Source organism: Convolutriloba macropyga, chromosome 8, assembly GCF_964194025.1.
Source record: "Convolutriloba macropyga chromosome 8, txConMacr16.3, whole genome shotgun sequence".
Classification (NCBI taxonomy): Eukaryota; Metazoa; Xenacoelomorpha; order Acoela; family Convolutidae; genus Convolutriloba; species Convolutriloba macropyga.
This window is the reverse complement of record NC_134475.1, coordinates 9,554,094-9,571,555: the sequence shown is the minus strand read 5'-3', so window position 1 is coordinate 9,571,555 and position 17,462 is coordinate 9,554,094.

Here is a 17,462-nt window from a genome sequence, read left to right as displayed (position 1 = left end):
GAGTTTGGTTCAATTTCAAGAAGTTTTTGACCATACAAAAAAGACCAATTTTTAAAATTCGTTATTCGAAAAAATCGCAAATTTCCGTATTATAAACTAACTTTTTTCCTATACAAGCTATAGCAAAAATTCTTTTTGTTTTACACTCAAGGTACCCGTGGTATACTACATACCCAGTTTGGTTCGATTTGAATTACTCCTTGACCCGATAAAATTTAACAATTCTTCAAAATATAATAAGCGAAAAAGTCGGTATTTCCGATTGCAAAACGAACTTTTTTCCTAGGCAAGCTATACCAAAAATTTCCTTCGTTTTACACTCTAGATACCCGGGCAAAACTCCGTACCGAGTTTGGTTTGATTTGAACAACTCCTTGACCGTATGAAAAAGACCTATTTTTGAAATTAAATATTCGAAATAATAGCAAATTTCCGTATGAAAAGCTAACTTTTTACTACGCAAGCTATAGCAAAAATGCTTTTTATTTCAGACTTTAATTACCCTGGGCATACTCCATACCGAGTTTGGTTCGATTTGAACAACTCCTTGACCCGACGAAATTTCTATATTTTTGAAAATAGAATAAGCGAAAAAATCGATATTTCCGATTGAAATACGAACTTTTTTCCTAGTTAAGATATACCAAAAATTCTTTTTGTTTTACATTCTACATACCCTGGGGATACTCCATATCGAGTTTGGTTCGATTTGAACAACTCCTTGATCCGATAAAATTTCTATATTTTTGAAAATAAAATAAGCGAATAAGTCGAAAATTCCGTTTGAAAAACGAACTTTTTTCTAGGAAAGTTAGGCGGACAATTCTTTTCGCATTACAACCTAAATAGTACTGGTAGTCTGGGATATCAATTTAGTTCACTTTGAACAACTCCTTGACCCAATAAAAATTAACTATTTTTTAAAACTATTTAAAATTAATTATTCGAATTAATCGGAAATTAACGTACGAAAAACTAACTATTTTCCCAGGCAAGCTATAGCAAAAATTCTTTCTGTTTTAAACTCTAGCTACACAGGGGATACTCTATGCCGAGTTTGGTTCAATTTCAAGAAGTTTTTGACCATACAAAAAAGACCTATTTTTAAAATTCGTTATTCGAAAAAATCGCAAATTTCCGTATTATAAACTAACTTTTTTCCTATACAAGCAATAGCAAAAATTCTTTTTGTTTTACACTCAAGGTACCCGTGGTATACTACATACCCAGTTTGGTTCGATTTGAATTACTCCTTGACCCGATAAAATTTAACAATTCTTCAAAATATAATAAGCGAAAAAGTCGGTATTTCCGATTGCAAAACGAACATTTTTCCTAGGCAAGCTATACCAAAAATTTCCTTCGTTTTACACTCTAGATACCCGGGCAAAACTCCGTACCGAGTTTGGTTTGATTTGAACAACTCCTTGACCGTATGAAAAAGACCTATTTTTGAAATTAAATATTCGAAATAATCGCAAATTTTCGTTTGAAAAACTAACTTTTTTCCTAGGCAAGCTATACCAGAAAATCTTTTTGTTTTAAACTCTAATTACACTGGTGATACTACATACCGAGTATGCTTTGATTTTAACAACTCCTTGACCCGATGAAATTTCTATATTTTTGAAATTAGAATAAGCGAATAAATCGATATTTCCGATTGAAATACGAACGTTTTTCCTAGGCAAGCTATACCAAAAAATCCTTTTAATTTACACTCTAAATACCCTGGGGATACTCCATACCGAGTTTGGTTCGATTTGAACAACTCCTTGATCCGATGAAATTGACCAATTTTTAAAATTCAATAATCTCAAGTTATTCGAAATAATTGCACATTTCCGTATAAAAAAGTAACTTTTTTCCTAGGCTAGCTATAGCAAAAATTCTTTTGGTTTTAGACTCTACATACAAAGGGGATACTCCATACCGAGTTTGGTTTGATTTGAACAACTCCTTGACCCGATGAAAAAGTCCTATTTTTGAAAAAAAATATTCGAAATAATAGCAAATTACCGTATCAAAAGCTAACTTTTTCCTAGGCAAGCTATACCAAAAATTCCTTTTGTTTTACACTCTACATACGCTGGGGATACTCTATACCGAGTTTGGTTCGATTTGAACAACTCCTTGGTTCGACGAAATAGACCAATTTTTAAAATTCAATAATCTCAAGTTATTCGAAATAATTGCACATTTCCGTATGAAAAACTAACTTTTTTCCTAGGTTAGCTATAGCAAAAATTCTTTTTGTTTTAGACTCAACATACAATGGGAATACTCCATACCGAGTTTGGTTCGATTTGAACAACTTCTTGACCGTATAAAAATGACCTATTTTTGAAATTAAATATTCGAAATAATCGCAAATTTCCGTATGAAAAGCTAACTTTTTCCTACGCAAGTTATAGCAAAAATTCTTTTTGTTTCAGACTTTACATACCCTGGGCATACTCCATACCGAGTTTGGTTTGATTTGAACTACTCCTTGACCATATGAAAAAGACCTATTTTTGAAATTAAATATTCGAAATAATCACAAATTTCCGTATGAAAAGCTAACTTTTTCCTACGCAAGTTATAGCAAATTTTTTTTTGTTTCAGACTCTATATACCCTGGGCATACTCCATACCGAGTTTGGTTCGATTTTAACAACTCCTTGACCCGACGAAATTTCTATATTTTTGAAAATAGAATAAGCAAAAAAATCGATATTTCCAATTGAAATACGAACTTTTTTCCTAATTAGGATATACCAAAAATTCTTTTTGTTTTACACTTTATATACCCTGGGAATACTCCATACCGAGTTTGGTTCGATTTGAACAACTCCTTGACCCGACGAAATTTCTATATTTTTGAAAATAGAATAAGCGAATAAATCGATATTTCCGATTGAAATACGAACTTTTTTCCTAGGCAAGCTATACCAAAAATTCTTTTTGTTTTACACTCTACATACCCTGGGAATACTCCATACCGAGTTTGGTTCGATTTGAACAACTCCTTGACCCGATGAAAAAGACCTATTTTTGAAATTAAATATTCGAAATAATCGCAAATTTCCGTATGAAAAGCTAACTTTTTCCTACGCAAGTTATAGCAAATTTTTTTTGTTTCAGACTCTATATACCCTGGGCATACTCCATACCGAGTTTGGTTCGATTTTAACAACTCCTTGACCCGATGAAATTTCTATATTTTTGAAAATAGAATAAGCGAATAAATCGATATTTCCGATTGAAATACGAACGTTTTCCTAGGCAAGCTATACCAAAAAATCCTTTTAATTTACACTCTAAATACCCTGGGGATACTCCATACCGAGTTTGGTTCGATTTGAACAACTCCTCGATCCGATGAAATAGACCAATTTTTAAAATTCAATAATCTCAAGTTATTCGAAATAATTGCACATTTTCGTATAAAAAAGTAACTTTTTTCCTAGGCTAGCTATAGCAAAAATTCTTTTTGTTTTAGACTCTACATACAAAGGGAATACTCCATACCGAGTTTGGTTTGATTTGAACAACTCCTTGACCCGATGAAAAAGTCCTATTTTTGAAAAAAAATATTCGAAATAATAGCAAATTTCCGTATCAAAAGCTAACTTTTTCCTAGGCGAGCTATACCAAAAATTCCTTTTGTTTTACACTCTACATACGCTGGGGATACTCTATACCGAGTTTGGTTCGATTTGAACAACTCCTTGGTTCGCCGAATTAGACCAATTTTTAAAATTCAATAATCTCAAGTTATTCGAAATAATTGCACATTTTCGTTTGAAAAACTAACTTTTTTCCTAGGCAAGCTATACCAGAAAATCTTTTTGTTTTAAACTCTAATTACACTGGTGATACTACATACCGAGTATGCTTTGATTTTAACAACTCCTTGACCCGATGAAATTTCTATATTTTTGAAATTAGAATAAGCGAATAAATCGATATTTCCGATTGAAATACGAACGTTTTTCCTAGGCAAGCTATACCAAAAAATCCTTTTAATTTACACTCTAAATACCCTGGGAATACTCCATACCGAGTTTGGTTCGATTTGAACAACTCCTTGATCCGAGGAAATTGACCAATTTTTAAAATTCAATAATCTCAAGTTATTCGAAATAATTGCACATTTCCGTATAAAAAAGTAACTTTTTTTCTAGGCTAGCTATAGCAAGAATTCTTTTTGTTTTAGACTCTACATACAAAGGGGATACTCCATACCGAGTTTGGTTTGATTTGAACAACTCCTTGACAAGATGAAAAAGTCCTATTTTTGAAAACAAATATTCGAAATAATAGCAAATTTCTGTATCAAAAGCTAACTTTTTCCTAGGCAAGCTATAGCAAAAATTTCTTTTGTTTTACACTCTACATACCCTGGGGATACTCTATACCGAGTTTGGTTCGATTTGAACAACTCCTTGATACGACGAAATAGACCAATTTTTAAAATTCAATAATCTCAAGTTATTCGAAATAATTGCACATTTCCGTATGAAAAACTAACTTTTTTCCTAGGTTAGCTATAGCAAAAAATTTTTTTCTTTTAGACTCAACATACAATGGGGATACTCCATACCGAGTTTGGTTCGATTTGAACAACTTCTTGACCGTATGAAAATGACCTATTTTTGAAATTAAATATTCGAAATAATCGCAAATTCCCGTATGAAAAGCTAACTTTTTTCTACGCAAGCTATAGCAAAAATTCTTTTTGTTTCAGACTCTACATAACCTGGGCATACTCCATACCGAGTTTGGTTTGATTTGAACTACTCCTTGACCATATGAAAAAGACCTATTTTTGAAATTAAATATTCGAAATAATCGCAAATTTCCGTATGAAAAGCTAACTTTTTCCTACGCAAGTTATAGCAATATTTTTTTGTTTCAGACTCTATATACCCTGGGCATACTCCATTCCGAGTTTGGTTCGATTTGAACAACTCCTTGACCCGACGAATTTTCTATATTTTTGAAAATAGAATAAATGAATAAATCGCTATTTCCGATTGAGATACGAACTTTTTTCCTAGGCAAGCTATACCAAAAATTCCTTTCTTTTTAGACTCTAAATACACAGGGGATACTCCATACCGAGTTTGGTTCAATTTGAACAACTCCTTGACCCGACGAAATTTCTATATTTTTGAAAATAGAATAAGCGAAAAAATCGATATTTCCAATTGAAATACGAACTTTTTTCCTATACAAGCTATAGCAAAAATTCTTTTTGTTTTACACTCAAGGTACCCGTGGTATACTACATACCCAGTTTGGTTCGATTTGAATACCTCCTTGACCCGACGAAATTTCTATATTTTTGAAAATAGAATAAGCGAATAAATCGATATTTCCGATTGAAATACGAACTTTTTTTCCTAGGCAAGCTATACCAAAAATTTTTTTCGTTTTAGACTCTAAATACACAGGGGATAGTCAATGCCAAGTTTGGTTTAAATTGAACAACTCCTTGACCCGACGAAATTTCTATATTTTTGAAAATAGAATAAGCGAATAAATCGATATTTCCGATTGAAATACGAACTTTTTTCCTAGGCAAGCTATACCAAAAATTATTTTTGTTTTAGACTCTAGATACACAGGGGATACTCCATGCCGAGTTTGGTTCAATTTAAAAAACTCCTTGACCCGACGAAATTTCTATATTTTTGAAAATAGAATAAGCGAATAAATCGATATTTCCGAGTGAAATACGAACTTATTTCCAGGCAAGCTGTACCAAAAAATCTTTCTGTTTTAAACTCTAGCTACACAGGGGATACTCTATGCCGAGTTTGGTTCAATTTTAAGAAGTTTTTGACCATACAAAAAAGACCTATTTTTAAAATTCGTTATTCGAAAAAATCGCAAATTTCCGTATTATAAACTAACTTTTTTCCTATACAAGCTATAGCAAAAATTCTTTTTGTTTTACACTCAAGGTACCCGTGGTATACTACATACCCAGTTTGGTTCGATTTGAATACCTCCTTGACCCGATAAAAAAGACCTATCTTTAAAATTCGCTAATCATGAAATTCGCAAATTTCCGTATGAAAAACTAACTTTTTTCCTATACAAGCTATAGCAAAAATTCTTTTTGTTTTACACTCAAGGTACCCGTGGTATACTACATACCCAGTTTGGTTTGAATTGAATAACTCCTTGACCCGATAAAATTTAACAATTTTTCAAAATATAATAAGCGAAAAAGTCGGTATTTCCGATTGCAAAACGAACTTTTTTCCTAGGCAAGCTATACCAAAAATTCCCTTCGTTTTACACTCTACATACCCGGACAATTCTCCATTCCGAGTTTGGTTCGATTTGAACAACTCCTTGACCGTATGAAAAAGACCTTTTTTTGAAACTAAATATTCGAAATAATCGCAAATTTCCGTTTGAAAAACTAACTTCTTTCCAAGGCAAGATATACCAGAAAATCTTTTTGTTTTAAACTCTAATTTTACTGGTGATACTACATACCGAGTATGGTTTGATTTGAACAACTCCTTGACCCGCTGAAACTTCTATATTTTTGAAAATAGAATAAGCGAATAAATCGATATTTCCGATTGAAATACGAACTTTTTTCCTAGGCAAGCTATACCAAAAATTCCTTTTATTTACATTCTACATACCCTGGGGTAATTCCATACCGAGATTGGTTCGATTTGAACAACTCCTTGATACGACGAAATAGACCAATTTTTAAAATTCAATAATCTCAAGTTATTCGAAATAATTGCACATTTCCGTATGAAAAACTAACTTTTTCCTAGGCTAGCTATAGCAAAAATTCTTTTTGTTTTAGACTTTACATACAATGGGGATACTCCATACCGAGTTTAGTTAGATTTGAACAACTTCTTGGCCGTATTAAAAAGACCTATTTTTGAAATTAAATATTCGAAATAATCGCAAATTTCCGTATGAAAAACTAACTTTTTCCTAGGCTAGCTATAGCAAAAATTTTTTTGTTTCAGACTCTACATACACTGGGCATACTCCATACCGAGTTTGGTTCGATTTGAACAACTCCTTGACCCAACGAAATTTCTATATTTTTGAAAATAGAATAAGCGAAAAAATCGATATTTCCGATTGAAATACGAACTTTTTTCCTAGTTAAGATATACCAAAAATTCTTTTTGTTTTACACTCTACATACCCTGGGGATACTCCATATCGAGTTTGGTTCGATTTGAACAACTCCTTGATCCGATAAAATTTCTATATTTTTGAAAATAAAATAAGCGAATAAGTCGAAAATTCCGTTTGAAAAACGAACTTTTTTCTAGGAAAGTTACGCGCACCATTCTTTTCGCATTACAAGCTAAATAGTACGGGTAGTCTGGGATATCAATTTATTTCATTTTGAACAACTCCTTGACCCGATAAAATTTCTGTATTTTTGAAAATAGAATAAGCGAATAAGTCGACATTTCCGATTGAAATACGAATTTTTTTTCTAGGAAAGTTAGGCGGACAATTCTTTTCGCATTACAACCTAAATAGTACTGGTAGTCTGGGATATCAATTTAGTTCACTTTGAACAACTCCTTGACCCAATAAAAATTAACTATTTTTTAAAACTATTTAAAATTAATTATTCGAATTAATCGGAAATTAACGTACGAAAAACTAACTTTTTTCCTAGGCAAGCTATAGCAAAAATTCTTTCTGTTTTAAACTCTAGCTACACAGGGGATGCACTACGCCGAGTTTGGTTCAATTTCAAGAAGTTTTTGACCATACAAAAAAGACCTATTTTTAAAATTCGTTATTCGAAATAATCGCGAATTTCCGTATGATAAACTAACTTTTTTCCTATACAAGCTATAGCAAAAATTCTTTTTGTTTTACACTCAAGGTACCCGTGGTATACTACATACCCAGTTTGGTTCGATTTGAATACCTCCTTGACACGATAAAAAGGACCTATCTTTAAAATTTGCTAATCATGAAATTCGCAAATTTCCGTATGAAAAACTAACTTTTTCCCTATACAAGCCATAGCAAAAATTCGTTTTGTTTTACACTTAAGGTACCCGTGGTATACTACATACCCATTTTGGTTCGATTTGAATTACTCCTTGACCCGATAAAATTTAACAATTCTTCAAAATATAATCAGCGAAAAAGTCGGTATTTCCGATTGCAAAACGAACTTTTTTCCTAGGCAAGCTATACCATAACCGGGCAAAACTTCGTACCGAGTTTGGTTTGATTTGAACAACTCCTTGACCGTATGAAAATGACCAAATTTGAAATTAAATATTCGAAATAATCGCAAATTTTCGTTTGAAAAACTAACTTTTTTTCCTAGGCAAGCTCTACCAGAAAATCTTTTTGTTTTAAACTCTAATTACACTGGTGATACTACATACCGAGTATGCTTTGATTTTAACAACTCCTTGACCCGATGAAATTTCTATATTTTTGAAATTAGAATAAGCGAATAAATCGATATTTCCGATTGAAATACGAACGTTTTTCCTAGGCAAGCTATACCAAAAACTCCTTTTAATTTACACTCTAAATACCCTGGGGATACTCCATACCGAGTTTGGTTCGATTTGAACAACTCCTTGATCCGATGAAATTGACCAATTTTTAAAATTCAATAATCTCAAGTTATTCGAAATAATTGCACATTTCCGTATAAAAAAGTAACTTTTTTCCTAGGCTAGCTATAGCAAAAATTCTTTTTGTTTTAGACTCTACATACAAAGGGGATACTCCATACCGAGTTTGGTTTGATTTGAACAACTCCTTGACCCGATGAAAAAGTCCTATTTTTGAAAAAAAATATTCGAAATAATAGCAAATTTCCGTATCAAAAGCTAACTTTTTAGTAGGCAAGCTATACCAAAAATTCCTTTTGTTTTACACTCTACATACGCTGGGGATACTCTATACCGAGTTTAGTTCGATTTGAACAACTCCTTGGTTCAACGAAATAGACCAATTTTTAAAATTCAATAATCTCAAGTTATTCGAAATAATTGCACATTTCCGTATGAAAAACTAACTTTTTTTCTAGGTTAGCTATAGCAAAAATTCTTTTTGTTTTAGACTCAACATACAATGGGAATACTCCATACCGAGTTTGGTTCGATTTGAACAACTTCTTGACCGTATGAAGATGACCTATTTTTGAAATTAAATATTCGAAATAATCGCGAATTTCCGTATGAAAAGCTAACTTTTTTCTACGCAAGCTATAGCAAAAATTCTTTTTGTTTCAGACTCTACATACCCTGGGCATACTCCATACCGAGTTTGTTTTGATTTGAACTACTCCTTGACCATATGAAAAAGACCTTTTTTTGAAACTAAATATTCGAAATAATCGCAAATTTCCGTATGAAAAGCTAACTTTTTCCTACGCAAGTTATAGCAAATTTTTTTTTTGTTTCAGACTCTATATACCCTGGGCATACTCCATACCGAGTTTGGTTCGATTTTAACAACTCCTTGACCCGACGAAATTTCTATATTTTTGAAAATAGAATAAGCGAATAAATCGATATTTCCGATTGAAATACGAACGTTTTTCGTAGGCAAGCTATACCAAAAAATCCTTTTAATTTACACTGTAAATACCCTGGGAATACTCCATGCCGAGTTTGGTTTGATTTGAACTACTCCTTGACCATATGAAAAAGACCTATTTTTGAAATTAAATATTCGAAATAATCACAAATTTCCGTATGAAAAGCTAACTTTTTCCTACGCAAGTTATAGCAAATTTGATTTTTGTTTCAGACTCTATATACCCTGGGCATACTCCATACCGAGTTTGGTTCGATTTTAACAACTCCTTGACCCGACGAAATTTCTATATTTTTGAAAATAGAATAAGCGAAAAAATCGATATTTCCAATTGAAATACGAACTTTTTTCCTAATTAGGATATACCAAAAATACTTTTTGTTTTACACTTTACATACCCTGGGGATACTCCATACCGAGTTTGGTTCGATTTGAACAACTCCTTGACCCGACGAAATTTCTATTTTTTTGAAAATAGAATAAGCGAATAAATCGATATTTCCGATTGAAATACGAACTTTTTTCCTAGGCAAGCTATACCAAAAATTCTTTTTGTTTTACACTCTACATACCCTGGGAATACTCCATACCGAGTTTGGTTCGATTTGAACAACTCCTTGACCCGATGAAAAAGACCTATTTTTGAAATTAAATATTCGAAATTATCGCAAATTTCCGTATGAAAAGCTAACTTTTTCCTACGCAAGTTATAGCAAATTTTTTTTGTTTCAGACTCTATATACCCTGGGCATACTCCATACCGAGTTTGGTTCGATTTTAACAACTCCTTGACCCGATGAAATTTCTATATTTTTGAAAATAGAATAAGCGAATAAATCGATATTTCCGATTGAAATACGAACGTTTTTCCTAGGCAAGCTATACCAAAAAATCCTTTTAATTTACACTCTAAATACCCTGGGGATACTCCATACCGAGTTTGGTTCGATTTGAACAACTCCTTGATCCGATGAAAAAGACCAATTTTTAAAATTCAATAATCTCAAGTTATTCGAAATAATTGCACATTTCCGTATAAAAAAGTAACTTTTTTCCTAGGCTAGCTATAGCAAGAATTCTTTTTGTTTTAGACTCTACATACAAAGGGGATACTCCATACCGAGTTTGGTTTGATTTGAACAACTCCTTGACCCGATGAAAAAGTCCTATTTTTGAAAAAAAATATTCGAAATAATAGCAACTTTCTGTATCAAAAGCTTACTTTTTCCTAGGCAAGCTATAGCAAAAATTTCTTTTGTTTTACACTCTACATACCCTGGGGATACTCTATACCGAGTTTGGTTCGATTTGAACAACTCCTTGATACGACTAAATAGACCAATTTTTAAAATTCAATAATCTCAAGTTATTCGAAATAATTGCACATTTCCGTATGAAAAACTAACTTTTTTCCTAGGTTAGCTATAGCAAAATTTTTTTTGTTTTAGACTCAACATACAATGGGGATACTCCATACCGAGTTTGGTTCGATTTGAACAACTTCTTGACCGTATGAAAATGACCTATTTTTGAAATTAAATATTCGAAATAATCGCAAATTTCCGTATGAAAAGATAACTTTTTTCTACGCAAGCTATAGCAAAAATTCTTTTTGTTTCAGACTCTACATACCCTGGGCATACTCCATACCGAGTTTGGTTTGATTTGAACTACTCCTTGACCATATGAAAAAGACCTATTTTTGAAATTAAATATTCGAAATAATCGCAAATTTCCGTATGAAAAGCTAAATTTTTCCTACGCAAGTTATAGCAAATTTTTTTTTGTTTCAGACTCTATATACCCTGGGCATACTCCATTCCGAGTTTGGTTCGATTTGAACAACTCCTTGACCCGACGAATTTTCTATATTTTTGAAAATAGAATAAATGAATAAATCGCTATTTCCGATTGAAATACGAACTTTTTTCCTAGGCAAGCTATACCAAAAATTCCTTTCGTTTTAGACTCTAAATACAGAGGGGATACTCCATACCGAGTTTGGTTCAATTTGAACAACTCCTTGACCCGACGAAATTTCTATATTTTTGAAAATAGAATAAGCGAAAAAATCGATATTTCCAATTGAAATACGAACTTTTTTCCTAATTAGGATATACCAAAAATTCTTTTTGTTTTACACTCTACATACCCTTAGATACTCCATACCGAGTTTGGTTCGATTTGAACAACTCCTTGACCCGACGAAATTTCTATATTTTTGAAAATAGAATAAGCGAATAAATCGATATTTCCGATTGAAATACGAACTTTTTTCCTAGGCAAGCTATACCAAAAATTTTTTTCGTTTTAGACTCTAAAAACACAGGGGATAGTCAATGCCAAGTTTGGTTTAAATTGAACAACTCCTTGACCCGACGAAATTTCTATATTTTTGAAAATAGAATAAGCGAATAAATCGATATTTCCGATTGAAATACGAACTTTTTTCCTAGGCAAGCTATACCAAAAATTATTTTTGTTTTAGACTCTAGATACACAGGGGATACTCCATGCCGACTTTGGTTCAATTTAAAAAACTCCTTGACCCGACGAAATTTCTATATTTTTGAAAATAGAATAAGCGAATAAATCGATATTTCCGAGTGAAATACGAACTTTTTTCCAGGCAAGCTGTACCAAAAAATCTTTTTGTTTTAGACTCTAGATACACAGGGGATACTCCATACCGCGTTTGTTTTGATTTGAACAACTCCTTGACCCGACGAAATTTCTATATTTTTGAAGATAGAATAAGCGAATAAATCGATATTTCCGATTGAAATACGATCTTTTTTCCTAGGCAAGCTATACCAAAAATTCTTTTTGTTTTACACTCTACATACCCTGGGAATACTCCATACCGAGTTTGGTTCGATTTGAACAACTCCTTGACCCGATGAAAAAGACCTATTTTTGAAATTAAAAATTCGAAATAATCGCAAATTTGCGTATGAAAACCTAACTTTTTTCCTACGCAAGCTATAGCAAAAATTCTTTTTGTTTTAGACTCTGTATACACAGGGGATACTCCATACCGAGTTTGGTTCGATTTGAACAACTCCTTGACCCGACGAAATTTCTATATTTTTGGAAGTAGAATAAGCGAATAAATCGATATTTCCGATTGTAGTACGATCTTTTTTCCTAGGCAAGCTATACCAAAAATTCTTTTTGTTTTACACTCTACATACCCTGGGAATACTCCATACCGAGTTTGGTTCGATTTGAACAACTCCTTGACCCGATGAAAAAGACCTATTTTTGAAATTAAAAATTCGAAATAATCGCAAATTTGCGTATGAAAACCTAACTTTTTTCCTACGCAAGCTATAGCAAAAATTCTTTTTGTTTTAGACTCTGTATACACAGGGGATACTCCATACCGAGTTTGGTTCGATTTGAACAACTCCTTGACCCGACGAAATTTCTATATTTTTGGAAGTAGAATAAGCGAATAAATCGATATTTCCGATTGTAGTACGAACTTTTTTCCTTGGCAAGCTATACCAAAAATTCTTTTTGTTTTACACTCTACATACCCGGGGGATACTCCATACTGAGTTTGGTTTGATTTGAACAACTCCTTGACCCGGTCAAAAAGACCTATTTTTGAAAAAAAATATTCGAAATAATAGCAAATTTCCGTATCAAAAGCTAACTTTTTTTCTAGACAAGCTATACCAAAAATTCTTTTTGTTTTAGACTCTAGATACACAGGGGATACTCCATACCGAGTTTGGCTCGATTTGAACAACTCCTTGAGCCGACAAAATTTCTATATTTTTGGAAATAGAATAATCGAATAATTCGATATTTCCGATTGAAATACGAACTTTTTTCCTAGACAAGCCATACAAGAATTCCTTTTCTTTTAGACTCTAGATACACAGGGGATACTCCATACCGAGTTTGGTTTGATTTGAAAAACTCCTTGACCCGACGAAATTTCTATATTTTTGAAAATAGAATAAGCGAATAAATCGATATTTCCGATTGAAATACGAACTTTTTTCCAGGCAAGCTATACCAAAAAATCCTTTTGTTTTAGACTCTAGATACACAGGGGATACTCCATACCGAGTTTGTTTTGATTTGAACAACTTCCTGACCCGACGAAATTTCTATATTTTTGAAAATAGAATAAGCGAATAAATCGATATTTCCGATTGAAATACGAAGTTTTTTCCTAGGCAAGATATACCAAAAATTCTTTTTGTTTTACACTCTTCATACCCGGGGATACTCCATACTGAGTTTGGTTTGATTTGAACAACTCCTTGACCCGATCAAAAAGACCTATTTTTGAAAAAAATATTCGAAATAATAGCAAATTTTCAAATCAAAAGCTAACTTTTTTCCTAGACAAGCTATACCAAAAATTTCTTTTGTTTTAGACTCTAGATACACAGGGGATACTCCATACCGAGTTTGGTTCGATTTGAACAACTCCTTGACCCGACAAAATTTCTATATTTTTGGAAATAGAATAAGCGGATAAATCGATATTTCCGATTGAAATACGAACTTTTTTCCTAGACAAGCTATACAAGAATTCCTTTTGTTTTAGATTCTAGATACACAGGGAATACTCCATACCGAATTTGGTTCAATTTGAACAACTCCTTGACCCGACGAAATTTCTATATTTTTGAGAATAGAATAAGCGAATAAATCGATATTTCCGGTTGAAATTCGAACTTTTTTCCTAGGCAAGCTATACCAAAAAATCTTTTTGTTTTAGACTCTAGATACACAGGGGATACTCCATACCGAGTTTGGTTCGATTTGAACAACTCCTTGACCCGATCAAAAAGACCTATTTTTGAAAAAAATATTCGAAATAATAGCAAATTTTCAAATCAAAAGCTAACTTTTTTCCTAGACAAGCTATACCAAAAATTCCTTTTGTTTTAGACTCTAGATACACAGGGATACTCCATACCGAGTTTGGTTCGATTTGAACAACTCCTTGACCCGACAAAATTTCTATATTTTTGGAAATAGAATAAGCGGATAAATCGATATTTCCGATTGAAATACGAACTTTTTTCCTAGACAAGCTATACAAGAATTCCTTTTGTTTTAGACTCTAGATACACAGGGGATACTCCATACCGAATTTGGTTCAATTTGAACAACTCCTTGACCCGACGAAATTTCTATATTTTTGAGAATAGAATAAGCGAATAAATCGATATTTCCGGTTGAAATACGAACTTTTTTCCTAGACAAGCTATACAAGAATTCCTTTTGTTTTAGACTCTAGATACACAGGGGATACTCCATACCGAGTTTGGTTTGATTTGAAAAACTCCTTGACCCGATGAAATTTCTATATTTTTGAAAATAGAATAAGCGAATAAATCGATATTTCCGATTGAAATACGAACTTTTTTCCAGGCAAGCTATACCGAAAAATCCTTTTGTTTTAGACTCTAGATACACAGGGGATACTCCATACCGAGTTTGTTTTGATTTGAACAACTCCCTGACCCGACGAAATTTCTATATTTTTGAAAATAGAACAAGCGAATAAATCGATATTTCCGATTGAAATACGAACTCTTCCTGGGCAAGCTATACCAAAAACTCTTTTTGTTTTAGACTCTAGATACACAGGGGATACTCCATGCCGAGTTTGGTTCAATTTAAAAAACTCCTTGACCCGACGAAATTTCTATATTTTTGAAAATAGAATAAGCGAATAAATCGATATTTCCGATTGAAATACGAACTTTTTTTCCAGGCAAGCTATACCAAAAAACCTTTTTGTTTTAGAGTCTAGATACACAGGGGATACTCCAAACCGCGTTTGTTTTCATTTGAACAACTCCTTGACCCGACAAAATTTCTATATTTTTGAAAATAGAATAAGCGAATAAATCGATATTTCCGATTGAAATACGAACTTTTTTCCTAGGTAAGCTGTACCAAAAATTCTTTTTCTTTTACACTTTAAATACCCTGGGGATACTCCATACCGATTTTGATTCGATTTGAACAACTCCTTGACCCGATAAAAAAGACCTATTTTTGAAAAAAATATTCGAAACAATAGCAAATTTCCGTATCAAAAGCTAACTTTTTTCCTAGGCAAGCTATAGCATAAACTCTTTTTGTTTTAGACTCTAGTTATACAGGGGATGCTCCATACCAAGTTTTGTTCGATTTGAATAACTCCTTGACCCGATGAAAAAGACCAATTTTTAAAATTCTATAATTTCTAAAATGCGGAAAAATCGTAATTTTGAGCATATAATGGAATGTTTTTCAACGATTCTGTTGGTAATCTAGGGTTTCCCCTGCAGAATCCTCAAAAACAAACCATGCAAAAGTTAATAGAAGCAGTACAAAAAAAAGATAAAGAAAAAAGCTCTCAGATGGGACAATTCTGAATTCAGATTAGCTAAATCATAAGCATCAAATAAACAATTTCTCAATATAAAAAAAAACTACAAGGCAAACACTAAAACAACACTGCTATAACAATTGCTCTACTAGCACGACACCATTTGAAAATAAACAATCAAAAACGTCATCCGCAAATCGACTTTCGTTTATTAGGGACCATCATTTACCCCAGCTGGAAAATTGGCTAGGCACTTCCTTTTTCGCAGGAATTTTTTTTTTGGTAAAGGTACAACCTTCTTCTTGGTATGAAAACCGAGACATCTGATCTTGCCAACTTTTTCGATAATCATTTAGCCATATTTTTCTCTCTTTTTCTCTATAAGACTCCTGGCACGTTTGCAGTCTCCACAGCCGAAAAAATTGACCCAGCCATTGCAGCGCCATTTTTTTCGCCCGTTTTCTGATTTGGTCTTAATTTGCCCAACTTGATCGATTTCGCATTCTTAAATATCTTCCAGACTTTCAATAGTACTTGCCCAGGTTCGCACTTAGCTTGGAAAATGAGGAACCTTATAGAGGTTGCGAGATCTAAATCAACTTGACGTCTTGTCCTGTATAATTCCTTGTCTTTTTTAAAACCTTCGAAACATTTCACTCTTATCTCCTTTCTGCGTCCTCCTGGACTCAAGAATTCGTTAACATTAACTCCCTGTCCAGGTACATGGTCGTCAAAATACCTTGACTGCATCTCACTTGATCTAAAATACTCAATTCCTGCTATTAAAATGACCTTGGGCAAGCCCGACACTCTGATCTGCGCTCTACAGCAGCGCGCGCAGCTATTCTGCGACGTACCACGATCCTCTGCACTCCCGTACAACTAGAGCGGGGGGGGGGTTACCTCTCTCGTGCACCTTTCTTGTCTCGGACGCCCTTTGCGTGCTCTCTACTAATATTGTTTTATCATTTCATACGTTTCAGGTATGTTGGTTCACAGACCTGCGGGTCACACTACGGAAGCGGCGATGGTGACAACCTGTTCAGGTATGACCAGAGTCACCGACGCTGAGCATGTCATCTGATCGCAGCTTGCCGCCATTCGAAACGTTCACATTGCAGACTCACAGGAACGTGAACAAATGTCCTGAAAATTGAATATTATCAAATTACATCGTTCGAAAGCTCGGACCGAGGTCTATTTGATGGGCTATACAGGACCGAAAACAAATAAGTGCAACATCGTGAGATATGACTTTAAAACGATTTGCAAAATAGGGGGGGGATGGGGGGTTGCAACAGGGCTGTCATCATTAGGTGTGTGGGGGTTTATACAAAATGGGTTATATCTCGCTATCTACTGAACCAAATTTAAAAAATGGACATTTTTTGAACTCAGGATGAAACGGTCTTCGTTATTCTATAAAAATATAGCACTTTAAAAAGGATTTAATCTTGACGATTTTTAGCCCCAGACACCGGAATTCGGCCAAACTGACACCCCTTAGAAAAGTTAAAAATTTTTGTTACAAACTAAACCA